This window comes from Dendrobates tinctorius, unplaced genomic scaffold (assembly GCF_039654945.1).
Source record: "Dendrobates tinctorius isolate UK_male_01 unplaced genomic scaffold, ASM3965494v1 ptg000159l, whole genome shotgun sequence".
NCBI classification, from domain to species: domain Eukaryota; kingdom Metazoa; phylum Chordata; class Amphibia; order Anura; family Dendrobatidae; genus Dendrobates; species Dendrobates tinctorius.
The window spans coordinates 2720965-2734727 of NW_027361826.1; the positions used below are offsets into that span (position 1 = coordinate 2720965).

At 44.5% G+C, this 13763-nt stretch overlaps 1 protein-coding gene across 1 annotated transcript in view; it reads left to right on the forward strand.

The window, feature by feature from the left end:
- The window catches only part of CBX6 (chromobox 6), a 54710-nt gene that overhangs the window by 499 nt on the left and 40448 nt on the right, over positions 1 to 13763 (forward strand). The window lies entirely within an intron of this gene.

Consider the following 13763-nt stretch of genomic DNA (forward strand, 5'->3'; position numbering starts at 1 on the left):
ATCCAGATCTCATGAGGCCTCCATGCACCGCTCTGGTGGCCGGCTAGTTCCCTGTGACCTCTGCTGGAATCTTCTGCAGCTCTTGGATTGTTGCTTGCTATTCTTTAGGGAACAATTGAAGTCAGCGACCTAAATTTACAGCCCTCTCCGTGTGACTCTGTGCTCCGTGGAGCCCCCTGTGTCTGCAGGCCGCCCCTGTGATGGATGTGGGGTCTGACGTACCCGCCTTCTGTTGGGGCCAGAAGTTTTGTCCCAGCAGTCAGTGATAATGTATACACACATCTGTTTGCAGCTTGAGCTGAGCAGAATCCCCCTTTGTGCCCTCCGCTGGCTGCGCGGCCTCGTATGCCCCCGTCCCATGTATCCTGAGCTGGGTGAGGCTGGAGATCAGGATCAGCGATTGTGTATGGAGCTGATCGCTTCTGCCATCACAGCGGCGCGCTGGAGTCATACATTGTCTGTACCTGTATGGGCTCCGAATTTGTAGAGTTAAACAGGGACACGCTGCGTCACTTCTTGGCAGCGGCTCAACACAAAGTGCTCTGTGCTGTCAGGTTTTTTTTTTCAATCCACTTCTCCTAGTAAAATTGTATAATTTATACGTGTAAATCTTACCCCGTAATGGTAAATGAGGGGCAAATAGGCCAATTTTTAAGTTAGAAAAAGGTCATAATCTCACATGTGTAAAGTGTCACTACTTGTAGAGGGACTGTAAGGGCCTGTGCACATGCTGCTTATTCTGCTGCGGATCCGCAGCAGTTCCGCAGACATTGTACAGTACAATGTTAGTCAATTGGGATTTAAAATCCGCACTGCACATCCTGCAGATTTTTCCCTGCGGATTTGCTGTCAATTCTTTTTGCGGATTCCGCAGCGGTTTGCCACCTGTCCCATTGTCCAGGTGTCAAACCGTAGGTCACTTTACCTGCAGATCCGCAATGAAAAATCCGCGGGTGAAACCGCAGTGTGTGCACATACCCTAAAGGGGATTCGCCCTCCAGACGCTACTTACCTGACTCCATTCACCTTGCGGGCACCATATTCCCAGCAGCTACAGTATAACCCTTGTTGAGGTACATGCACATTTTTCTACTGTAAAAAACAGTAGTGTCAGGAAAAATGCTGTGTAAAATCCATGTAAGGCCATGTTCACACATCAGTGTTTTACCTCAGTATTTGTAAGCCACAACCAGGAGTGGGTGATAAATACAGAAGTGGTGACAGGTTTCTATTATAGTTTTCCTCTGATTGTTCCTCTCCTGGTTTTTACTTGCACGTACTGATGTAAAATACTGATAGTGTGCTTGTGGCCTTAAAGGGAACCTGTCAGCAGGTTTGGCCGATATAAGATACGGCCACTGCCTTTCAGGGCTTATCTTACAGTATTCTATAATGTTCTAGATAAGCCCCCGATCTGACCTGGAAGATAAGAAAAATAACTTTTACTATACTGACCTGCAGGGCAGTCTGGTCCGATGGGTGTCGCAGGTCCGGCGCCTCCCATCTTGTGATGCCGCCCTCCTGCTTGCTTCATGGACTCCGGCATCGGGCTCCTGCACAGGTGTACTTATCTGTCCTGTTGAGGGCAGAGCAAAGAACTGCAGTGCGCGGGCGCCGGACCTCTCTGGCCTTTCCCAGCACCTGCGCACTGCAGTACGTTATTCTGCCCTCAACAAGACAGATAAGTACACCTGTGCAGGAGCCCGATGCTGTGAACCAAGCAGGAGGGTGGCATCACAAGAAGATGGGATGCGCCGGACCCGTGACCCCCCCTCCCCTTGTGAGTATAATAAGTTATTTTCTTTTCAGGTCAGGTTGGGGGCTTATATACAGCATATGGGCAGCATACATTGCCTATCAGGGTATGGGCACACGGTGCGGATTTGGCCCTGCGGATTCGCAGCAGAACTGCAAGTGATGTATAGTACCATTAAAGGCAATATAAATCAAAATCCACAGTGCACATGCTGCGGATTTTTCTGCGCAGATTTGCTGACGAATGAAAGCTGCAGCATGTCACTTCTTTTGTGCGGAACTGCTGCAGTTTTACACCTGCTCCATTCTAGAAATCCGCAGGTGTAAAACTGCAGGGGAAACAGCACAAAAACTGCAGTAAATCCGCACTAAATCTGCAGGTCAAACGCAGGTCATTTTACCTGTGGATTTAGCAAAATCTGAGCGGAAAATTCCACAGCAGAATCCGCAACGTGTGCACATACCCTCACTCTGCATCCCTAATGACACCAGACTGTGATAATACCAGTCCTATTAAAGGGAATCTGTCACCTCATTTTTGCCCAATGAGATGCGGCCACCACCATCGGGATTATCTACAACATTCTGTAGATAAGCCCCCGATGTAACCTGAAGGATGAGAAAACAGTTAGATTATACTCACCCGGGGGTCCGGTCCTGTCCGATGGGTGTTGCGGTCCGGCGCCTCCCATCTTCTAGCGATGACGTCCTCTTCCTTACTTCTGCTGCGGCTCCTGTGCAGGCGTACTTTATCTGCCCTGTTGAAGGCAGAGCAGAGTACTGCAGTTCTCAGGCGCTGGGACAGGTCAGAGAGGTCTGGCGCCTGCGCACTGCAGTACTTTACTCTGCCCTCAACAGGGCAGATATAGTACGCCTGCGCAGAAGTAAGGAGGAGGTCATCACTAGAAGATGGGAGACGCCGGACAGCGTCACCCATCGGACCGGATCCCCCCGGGTGAGTACAGTCTAACTCGTTTTTCTTTCAGGTTACATCGGGGGCATATCTACAGCATTACAGAATGCTGTAGATAAGCCCCTGATGGCGGTGGCCACATCTCATTGGGCAAAAATGAGGTGACTGATTCCCTTTAAGATATAAAACTTGTGGGAGCTGCCACAATGCTTCTGAAAAATACAGTTGTGCTCAGTAGTTTACATACTCCGGCAGAATTTCTGCTTTCTTGTCCTTTTTTCAGAGAATGAGTGATAACCAAAACTTTTTCCCCACTCATGGTTAGTGGTTGGGTGAAGCCATTTATTGCCAAACTACTGTGTTCTCTTTTGAAATCATAATGACAACCCAAAACATCCAAATGACCCTGATCAAAAGTTCACATACATACCCCATTTCTTAATACCGTGTATTGCCCCCTCTAACATCAATAACAGCTTGAAGTCTTTTGTGGTAGTTGTGGATGAGGTTCTTTATTTTCTCAGATGGTAAAGCTGCCCACTCTTCTTGGCAAAAATCCTCAAGTTCCTGTAAATTCCTGGGCTGTCTAGCATGAACTGCGTGCTTGAGATCTCCCCAGAGTGGCTCAATGATATTGAGGTCAGGAGTCTGAGATGGCCACTCAAGAACCTTCACTTTGTTCTGCTGTAGCCAATGACAGGTCGACATGGCCTTGTGTTTTGATTTGTTGTCATGTTGGAACGTCCAAGTACGTCCCATGCGCAGTTTCCAGGCTGACTATTGCAAATTTGCCTCCAGTATTGGCTGGTAATGTGCTGCATTCATCTTTTACTCAACTTCCTTCAAGTTTCCTGTGCATTTGTAGCTCACACATCCCCAAAACATCAGCAATAGGGTTGATCGAATTACTTTGGATAAGTGCTTATCTGAATAGCTATAGCGCTACCCGAATAGCTGCATCGGGAACCGGGATACCTGCAGTTCTCCCGATAAACAGCTGTTCGACACCGCAACTGCATGTGTCGTGGCTGTGTGGCAGTCCCAACACATGCATGGAGAGCCTGTTTGTTGGACCGTGACACGTGCATCTGCGACGCCGAAGAGCTGATTATCGGGAGCACTCCAGGATACAGAGGCAGCTATTCAGATAAGGACTTATCCGAAGCTATTCGATCAAACCTAATCAGCAATCCACCTCTGTGCATTACAGTAGAAATGGTGTTCCTTTCATCATAAGCCTTGTTGATCTCTCTCCAAATGTAACATTTAGGGTTGTGGCCAAAAAGTTAAATTTTGGTCTCATCACTCCAAATGACCTTGTTCCAGAAATTTTGAGGCTTGTCTCTGTGTTTTGCGTATTGTAGGCGAGATACTTTGTGGCATTTGCGCAGTAATGGCTTTCTTCTGGCGACTCGACCATGCAGCCCAAATGCCTCCCTATTGTGCATCTTGAATCAGCCACACCGCCAGGTTTCAGAGAGACCAGTATTTCAGCTGATGTTGTTTTTGGGTTTTTCTTTGCATCCCGAACAATTTTCCTAGCAGTTGTGGGCAAAATTTTCCATTTGTTAATCACAGTTATCAATCGCTTGGATACCTTTTGTATCCCTTTTGTGTTTTATACAGTTCAACTACCTTTTCCTGTAGATCCGATGAAAATTCTTTTGCTTTTCTCATGACTCACAATCCAGAAATGTGAGTGCCTGGATGAAAGATGCAAGAGTCTGTCTGGATCCCAGAAACTCACTCAGCTTTTATGCACACACTGATTAAAAGCAAACAGGTCACAGGTGAGGATGTTACCTTTAGTAGCCATTCAAACCCATTTGTGTCATCTTCTTTGCATGTTATCAGGCCATAATCACCAAGGTATGTAAACTTTGGATCAGGGTCATTTAGATGTTTTGGGTTGTCTTTATGATCAGAGTTGAGTTGAGTGAATATCTTCGGTTCCCTGCTTATTCGGCAAGCTATGGCGCCTTTTGAATAAGCTACAGCGGGAACCCAGCATCCTTGGGTATACTAATAGATCACAGACTGAATATGAGTCAACAGAGTGATGCAGCAGCAAAAAAGGCAAATGCAATTCTAGGATGTATTAACAGAAGCATGCAGTCTAGATCACGTGAAGTCATTATTTCCCTCTACTCCTCTTTGGTCAGACCTCATCTGGAATATTGTGTCCAGTTTTGGGCAGCACATTTTAAAAAAGACATCCACAAACTGGAGCAAGTTCAGAAAAGAGTGACCAGAATGGTGACCGGTCTGCAAACCCTGTCTTATGAGGAAAGGTTGCAGGATTTGGGAAAGTTTAGTTTGCAAAAGAGAAGACTGAGAGGAGACTTAATAGCTGTCAACAAATATCTAAAGGGCTGTCTGTTGTGAGTTCATTTTCCCCTTCGTCACTGGGGTCTGGTGAACTCCCTATTCTGGTAAAGGAAGGTAATGAGCCTGGTTATCAGGCACCTGAGTCTAATGAGGATGACTGGCTGAGTGGAGTCACGGACTGGATATAAGGCTGCCGACGCCCTTCTGCCCTGCGGGTGATTTCTCTGTGGACTTCTAGGACACCAGTCTGATTCCTGCTCCTCTAAAGCTAAGTTTCTGTTTTTCCTGTTAGCTTTTTGTTTTGTTTTTTGTTTTCCTTGCTTTTCTGGATTCTGCCATTCCCTGCTGGGGTGAGCTGAATCTCCTTTTGCCTGTAGCTCTGTCTTCAGTATATTCCTGAGTACTGACATAGCTTTTTTTTTTTTGAAGCCTAGCGTCTTCAGGGCCTTTTTCTCTGTCAGTCTGTTGGCTCTTATTTTCATAGGGTTTTTCACGGATTGCAGACAGCAGCCTTCCTGTCCTTTTCTATTTAGTTAGCTTGGGCCCCTCTTTGCTCAGTCTATCTTTCTGTCTGTGTTAGTATTTTCATCTTGCTTCACCGTCATTATATGTTGGGGGCTGCCTATTGCTTTGGGGTCTGCTCTGGGGTAGTTTAGATTTCCCCTTTCTTTCTGTAGGCCTATTTAATTCTCCGGCTGTGATCGAGGGGTCTAGGGCATCGTAGGAACCCCCCACGGCTACTGCTAGTTGTGTTGTTAGGTTCAGGGGTCTGCAATCCGCTAGCTGCCAACTTCTCTGGTTTTCTGGACTTAGCTAGCATTTCTGTTTTTGCCTCCTACGGTGACTCAATCATAACAGCTGTCACATTGTAGAAGGATCAACTTTATTCATATTTGCACAAGGAAAGACTAGAAGCAATGGGATGAAACTGAATGGGAGGAGACACATTAGATATTAGAAAAAACTTTTTGACAGAGTGATCAATGAGTGGAACAAGCTGCCATGAGAAGTGGTGAGTTCTCCTTCAATGGAAGTCTTCAAACAGAGGCTGGACAGACATCTGACCGGGATGATTTAGCGAATCCTGCTTTGAGCAGGGGGTTGGACCAGATGGCCCAAGAGGTCCCTTCCAACTCTACGATTCTGATTCCTGGATCCTGCTGGCAGCCTGTGTGTTCTGCGTTTTGGGCTCTCCATGCATGTGCTTTGACAGTGACACAGCCGCGACACATGCAGCTGCGGCGGCGTTCAACCTGCAGGATCCAGGAAGCCGGGTTCCCGCTGTAGCTTTTTCGCCAAGCACTATAGCTTGCCGATTAAGCAGGGAACCGAACATATTCATTCAACTCTAATTATGATTTAAAAATGGAAAACACAATAGTTTGACAATAAATGGCTTCACCAAACCTCTAACCAAGAGTGGAGAAAAAGGATTTGTGTTATCATTCATATTTTCTGAAAAAAGGCCAAGAAAGCAAACATTTTGCCGGGGTATGAAAACTTTTGAGCACAACTGTATATAGGCATTGGCTCCCTTTTGTCTTTCTAGATTTAGCAGTTTTTGCAGCTCTTGATGTCATTTATTTTTTCTGAAACTGTAGCATGCCTATCTGTTACAGATTTGTGCCTTGTAATCTACCTATTATGAAAAATACGACCAGGTTGCATGTACATATATCGGTAGTCTGCCTGCAGCAGAATTCTCCTTGTATTGTGTATGCAGTGCATTAATGATGAATTTCTGATTCAATATGCTCTGCGTCGGTCCAGTTCTAGCTGTGTGCATAAAGCCCTATTTATATAAAGCAGGTTTTTGGTGTAAAAAAAAAATTTGTGCTGTAGTCTAAACTTGTAGCGTGAGTAGATTTGGGTTTGAGCCAAAAAAGAGGCATGTGTTTTCTAATAAAGGCCCTTTTACATTTAGCGATGCACCAGCGATCCAATCAGCGATCCGACCCGGTCAGGATCGCTGGTGCATCGCTAAATGATCGCTAGTGAGCTTTCATACAGAAAGATCTCACAGCGATGCAGCAGCGACGCAGCGCACGATACTTACCATTCACACACAGCGATCCTGACGTCCTCCCGCCCGCCTCCACGCGTCGCTCGTCGTCACAGCAGGAAGCCCAGCAGGAAGCGCCCGACGAGAAATGGAGCCGGACATTCTCGCGCGATCAGCGATGAGCAGCGGGGGAGCCGGTCACTGGTAAGTATCACACATAGCGATATCGCTAGCAATATCGCTATAACGTCACAAAACCAGTGACGTTTTAGCGATATTGCTAGCGATATTGCTTAGTGTAAAACCCCTTTAAGTGTTGGGCTCCTTTACTTAGGTTTGGTGTTAGATATGCCTGTCTCGCTGAGGCCAAGTTCACACGACAGTATTTTCGGGTCAAGTGCTGTCCGTGAAAAAACTGACCTGCAGACGGGTTGTTCAGATGTTCATTTTTCATTCCCAGGCTGAATCTGCAATCTCTCATACAATAATAGAAAGGGTCAAATGTAATCTCATGTATATATATCCCCTAAAAATGATACTTTATTAGTTAAAAACCACAAGTGTGGTAAACACACCAACGAAAAAAGTGACAAGAAATAAACAAAAATAGAAAAGTGTTCAAGCAGAGACCACTCTAAGGTGACACCTAGGAATCCCTGATGTGATCCTGAGCTTGAGTCTACCTGTCTGCGGAGGTTGGCACCCTAGGGGGGGAACGTTGTGGCGCCCCTGCTCAACGATGACTATCCCTAGGGGCCCTAGTATACCCTACAGCCACTAGTGGTCACCTCTACCCGATAATAAAGGGAACCTCTATTGCTAGACATAGACCAATCTGCTCTAAAGAGGGCCTTGTGTCCCAAAGAAAGAGGTTAAAAATAGAGAACACTCATGGCATCAGGTGGTATAATTAGATACTCATTTGCATAATGATGCCCCACATCCAATATCAACAGTGAGGTATCATATACACATTAATGGGAGTCATAAACCGGACACTTAAGATACATTCCATGTTGCCACGATCTCACAGCTATACGATCTCTTTATATAGAGAGAAAAAGTATATACAAAGCTGGCAATTCAACCAGTGTAGCACAGGATAGAGGATAGTGTCCCATTATTAAATCCATTAACATCCCAATAACAAAATAAACACAGAGCTGCCACAGCGATACTCATCTGTGTTTATCGCCACCAGCCATCAAATGGTTAACGCCTCAGACTGAATCTGCACACAAAAAAAATCGCAGCATTCACTAGTTTCTTTTGTGTGTCGATTGTGAGTCTACTATTCAAGTCTATGGGTGTGCAAAAAAATTGGCTCGCATACAGATCACCTGTATTGTATGTAATTTTTAGATATATTGCAATTGCCATATGGATAACAATCAAGATGAAAAGTGCCAGTTTTGTTTTCTGGATGAAACTCTGAAATTATATACAAACTGTATATTTGTGGGAACTGTAAGTGTGAGTGATTACCTTTCATTTCTTTTTCTTCCTATACTAAACATGTATAGTCCCTTTTCAGTGACAGTCACCCTACCTGTTCCCCTTCCCCCTCCACTCAGATCAGTGTTCTGTTCATCCTGTTTCGAAAATGTTCAAAGCAGTGACATTTGAAACATTGTGTTAAATAGTAGCCGTCATTTGTTTATTTTTTTTCTTGAAGCAGTATACGTGATAAATTACAAAGTTGCTCATCATCTTCTCAGAGCAATCTACTTCTTTCTTCTCCTGGACTGATCATTCGCTATACTCTCCGTTCACAGTAAAATGTGTATTCAGTGAATGCAGAGTTTCACATTACTGAAATAGATGACAGTGCTGCTGATATTCAGGGGCTTCTCACTAAATTAGAATATCATGAAAAACCTTACCGTATATACTTGTGTATAAGCCGTGTGTATGAGCGGTACCACGTGACCGCTGAATGCAGGAAGCAGAGGGAGACGCAGGGGCTGCAAAGTGAGCCAGGAGAGGCGAGTATGATCTCTGACACCCCCGCTCCCCCTGAGGAAGGCTACGCGAAACGCATGTTGGGGTTGCTGTACACGTGGTACATTAAGACCTATTTGGGTAAGGCCGCTTTCACACTTCAGGCTTTCGGTACCCGGCATGGTGCGGCGAAAAACCGGACTGCCGGATCCGGTGCCTGTTACGACCGGATCCGACTTTTTCCCCGTGCTGTTTCATTGCTGCCGCATTGCGCCGGATGGCAATGCGGCGCGTCCGTTTTTTGCTGGATCCGGAGAAAATAGCCGGTCCGGCGTCTGGGAAAAAACGTTGCATGCAATGTTTTTTCCCAACTCCGGACCGGTTTTTCGCACTGCGCATGCTCGGAAACCTTCTCTGCCAGGAATATATCTGGCAGAAAGAAGGATCCGGTGTCTGCGTTTGCGGCCGGATCCGGCAGTCTGTTTTTTCGCCGCATCATGCCGGATACCGAAAGCCTGAAGTGTGATAGCGGCCTAAGAGTTTCCCCTTTTTTGTTTGTGCGCGTTCATCAATTTTTGGTATGTTACCTGGGGTTTTTGCATTGGACTTTTTTATTGACCAATGGTACTTGTGCACATGTTTCACTGAATTTGCACTTATTTTTAACACAAAAAAATTTTTGGGTGGTTATTGTATTTTTGTGCACATTTTATATTTTATTTGCACTTATTTACACACACAGGATTTTTTGGTGTTCACTTATTGTATATATTGGGGTTATGATGGACCCGGTCTTCTAATTGATATTGTGTACCACTTTATGTATCACTGTTTATTTCCTTTGCAACAGTGTCCATTAAATAGTTTTAATGTGCATTTTATATATAATAATTTTCATTGAATAAAATATTATTTTTCGGATACTTTGTAAACAGCTTTGTGTACTCTTTACTTTTTTTTTTTTTTATGGTTGCTACATTTTCTATCTGTGAAATACTGAGATCTGAATAAGCCCTTAGTCTAAACCACACCATCCATGGCTTTCCTGTGCTGTAGGCTAGATCAGCTGGGGAAGTTTTGGCTTAGACTTGGCACTGTGCTCTGTGGCGGCCATCTCTGACGCAGAAGGAACAGAACATTGATCTGAAGCGGGAAGGCAAAAGTAGGTCACCAGGTATTGTAACTACACACGAGGAATGAATAGTTCTTTTTCAGTCCCAGGGTGAGACGTTGCTTTAATTTGCCATGTTCTGATAATTTTTTTGAATTTCCATTCTTTGGTCAATACTTTTTAATTGTTCCACAAGAATATCGTATATGTATAGATCTTTAACAATTCAGTTCTTAAATTAATTTCACCAAAGTCACAGTTGTGACATCTATAGCCTAAATAGGGGACAGTACATTTGGGCCTGTTAAAGAAAACATTAAACTGACGATCCCAAGACAAAAGCTGACCGAGCGCAGACAGCATGTTCTCTCTCTCTCTCTCCAGGCTACATTTGGTAACTTTCTGCATTGAGCATCAGAGGTTAGTAGTGACTGCTGTTGTGCAGGAAGTGGGTAAAGAAGCCGAGCTCTGGTATAGACCAGCCTTCCTGCACATTGCTTTGTATTTCATCTGTATCGACTAGTCTGAAAAAGTTGTGTTTGTAGCTGTATGGCAGATTTAGTCCTCTTTGTAGGTGCATACTTGTTAAGAAAAAAAATCCACAGCTGGATTTTGTTGCAGAATGCCGTTTTAGTCATTAAAAAAATTCTCTAACTTAAAAGGTCATGCAGCAATTTAGAGTGTTCACACTGAGGGTTTTTTTTTCTTTTTTTTTTTTTTTTTTAGCATTACTTTTGGAACAAATCTGCTTCAAAATCCACATAAAAATCAGTGTGAATTTATGCCAAAATCCATCACGACCCTACGTTCAGTGAGTTATTTTTATGTGCATTTTGAACTGGATCTACTTTAAAATCACGTCAGAGCATTTATAATGGATTTTGAAGCAGTTTAATATCGATGTAAAACACTCCATGTGAACAAGCCCTTTAAGATCCACATTGCAGGCCATTTCTGTGCAGGAAACCTTTCAGAATGTGGATAAACGGTGTTCATATGTCCACATGATGCTGTAATTTGCTGATGATTTTCTCTCTAAAATACACAGCATTACATGTGAAATAGATTATAATGAATTGGTAGAACAATTCAAATAAAATGCAGCAAACTGATTTTTCTAATGGTTCAATCAGAAATGTTGTAAATTGACGTCATTTAATAGGTTTGGAATTCTGCAGCTCGTGACATGTTTCATGTGGCGTATCGGCAGGAATTTTTGCCAATGAAGTAAATGCAGCAGAGCGGTGCTATTACAATGTCTGTCAGGATTTATAAAATCTCTTTTCTTCCCTTGGTTCTCCGTGCCATTGAAACTTTGTTTTCATTTTAATTTGGAGGTATTAGTTCAAAAACTTTTGTGGCCTCAGGGGTGAGATAAATTGCTTTCCTGTTACTGAGTTTTTTTTGTGTTCTGTACGTAGCTATGTATACACTTGTCCCTCAGAAAATCAATCGGGTTAAATGGGGAAAAAAATCTCCATTAAACATAAGTCTTGATTTGCCTTCTTCTGTTGAGCCATCAGATAAGTTTCCATTATACTCTGCTCAAAATTATAAAGGGAACACTTAAACAGAAAATAATCATACTTCTGTGAAATCAAACTGTCCACTTAGGAAGCAACAATGATTGACAATCGATTTCACATGCTGTTGTGCAAATGGAATAGACAACAGTTGGAAATTATCTGCAATTATCAAGACACCCTCAATAAAGGAGTGGTTCTGCAGGTGGGAACCACAGACCACACCTCGGTACCAATGCTTTCTGGCTGATGTTTTGGTCACTTTTGAATGTTGGTTGTGCTTTCACACTCGCGGTAGCATGAGACAGACTCTACAACCCACACAAGTGACTCGGGTAGTGCAGCTCATCCAGGATGGCACATCAATGCGAGCTGTGGCAAGAAGGTTTGCTGTGTCTGTCAGCGTAGTGTCCAGAGGCTGGAGGCGCTACCAGGAGACATGGCTGTACACCAGGAGATGTGAAGGGGGCCATAGGAGGGCAACAACCCAGCAGCAGGACCGCTACCTCAGCCTTTGTGCAAGGAGGAACAAGAGGAGCACTGCCATAGCCCTGCAAAATGACCTCCAGCAGGCCACAAATGTGCATGTGTCTGCACAAACGGTTAGAAACTGACTCAATGAGGATGGTCTGAGTGCCCGACGTCCACAGTTGGGAGTTGTGCTCACAGCCCAACACCGTGCAGGAGACTTGGTATTTGCCTCAGAACACAAGGATTGGCAAACTTGCCACTGGTGCCCTGTGCTCGTCACAGATAAAAGCAGGTTCACACTGAGTACGTGTGACAGACGAGATAGTCTGGAGACGCCTTGGAAAGTGATCTGCTGCTTGCAACATCCTTCAGCATGACCGGTTTGGCAGTGGGTCAGTTATGGTGTGGGGTGGCATTTTTTTGGAGTGCCGCACAGCACTCCATATGCTTGCCAGAGGTAGCCTGACTGCCATTAGGTACCGAGATGAGATCCTCAGACCCCTTGTGAAACCATATATCGGTGCGGTTGGCCCTGGGTTCTTCCTAATGCAGGACAATGCCAGACCTCATGTGGCTGGAGTGTGTCAGCAGTTCCTGCAAGATGAGGGCATTGAAGCTATGGACTTCGCCCCACCCCCGACCTGAATCCGATTGAACACATCTGGAACATCATGTCTCGCTCAATCCACCAATGTCACGTTACACCACAGACTGTCCAGGAGTTGGCGGACGCTTTAGTCCCAGTCTGGGAGGAGATCCCTCATGACAACATCCGCCAACTCATCAGGAGCATGCCCAGGTGTCATAGGGAGGTCAAACAGGCACGTGGAGGCCACACATGCTACTGAGCATCGTTTCCTTGTCTCGAGGCATTTCCACTGAAGTTGGATCAGCCTGTAATTTGATTTTCCACTTTGATTTTGAGTATCCTTCCAAATCCATACCTCCATGGGATATTAATTTTGATTTACATTGATCATTTTTATGCTTTCTTGTTCTCAATGCATGCCACTATGTAATGAATAAAGATTTGCAGCTTCAATATTTCATTCAGTAATATCTACGATGTGGTATCTTATTGTTCCCTTTATTTTTTTGAGCAGCGTACTTCCAATAGTTTTTCTGTGGTACTATATCAGCCGCAATAAGTATTCATGCAATTTTGACTTGAAAGAATGAGAAAAATTTTGCAGGAAAACTTCTTCTCTCTAGTTTTTTTTTTTTTTTTTTTTTTTTTTTTTATTGCGCTCTCACTCTACAAATCTACTGCATGCTGTTAAATTGAGTTGGATTTTAAACCACTTCCTCATTAGGATATGTATTAACTTTCTGGGTGTGAGTTTGCAAGTGTGAAGACAGCTTAGAAGCTGTTACATAGCCTGCACTTATGTCTTGCTAAGCTCCAGAGTTAACCATTTAGGTGCTGCTGTCAATCTTTGACAGTACTTGATGTAAAAATGGAACAGACGCCAGTACATGTGCCCATCGGCGCCCCATGACTCAATTGCGTTGGGGTAACATGGGAGAAGCTAAGCCACAGGTGAGCATGCTTTTTTCCTATAGGCTGGGATCACACTACTGTGTGTGATTCGAGAAACTCGCACGAGTCTCTCGCATCAACACCCAGCGCTGCCGCCAGCACTCAGGACCGGAGCTGCGGCTGCATGTATTTCTATGCAGCCGCAGTTCCAGTCCTGAGTTCCGTTGCCAGCATCAGGT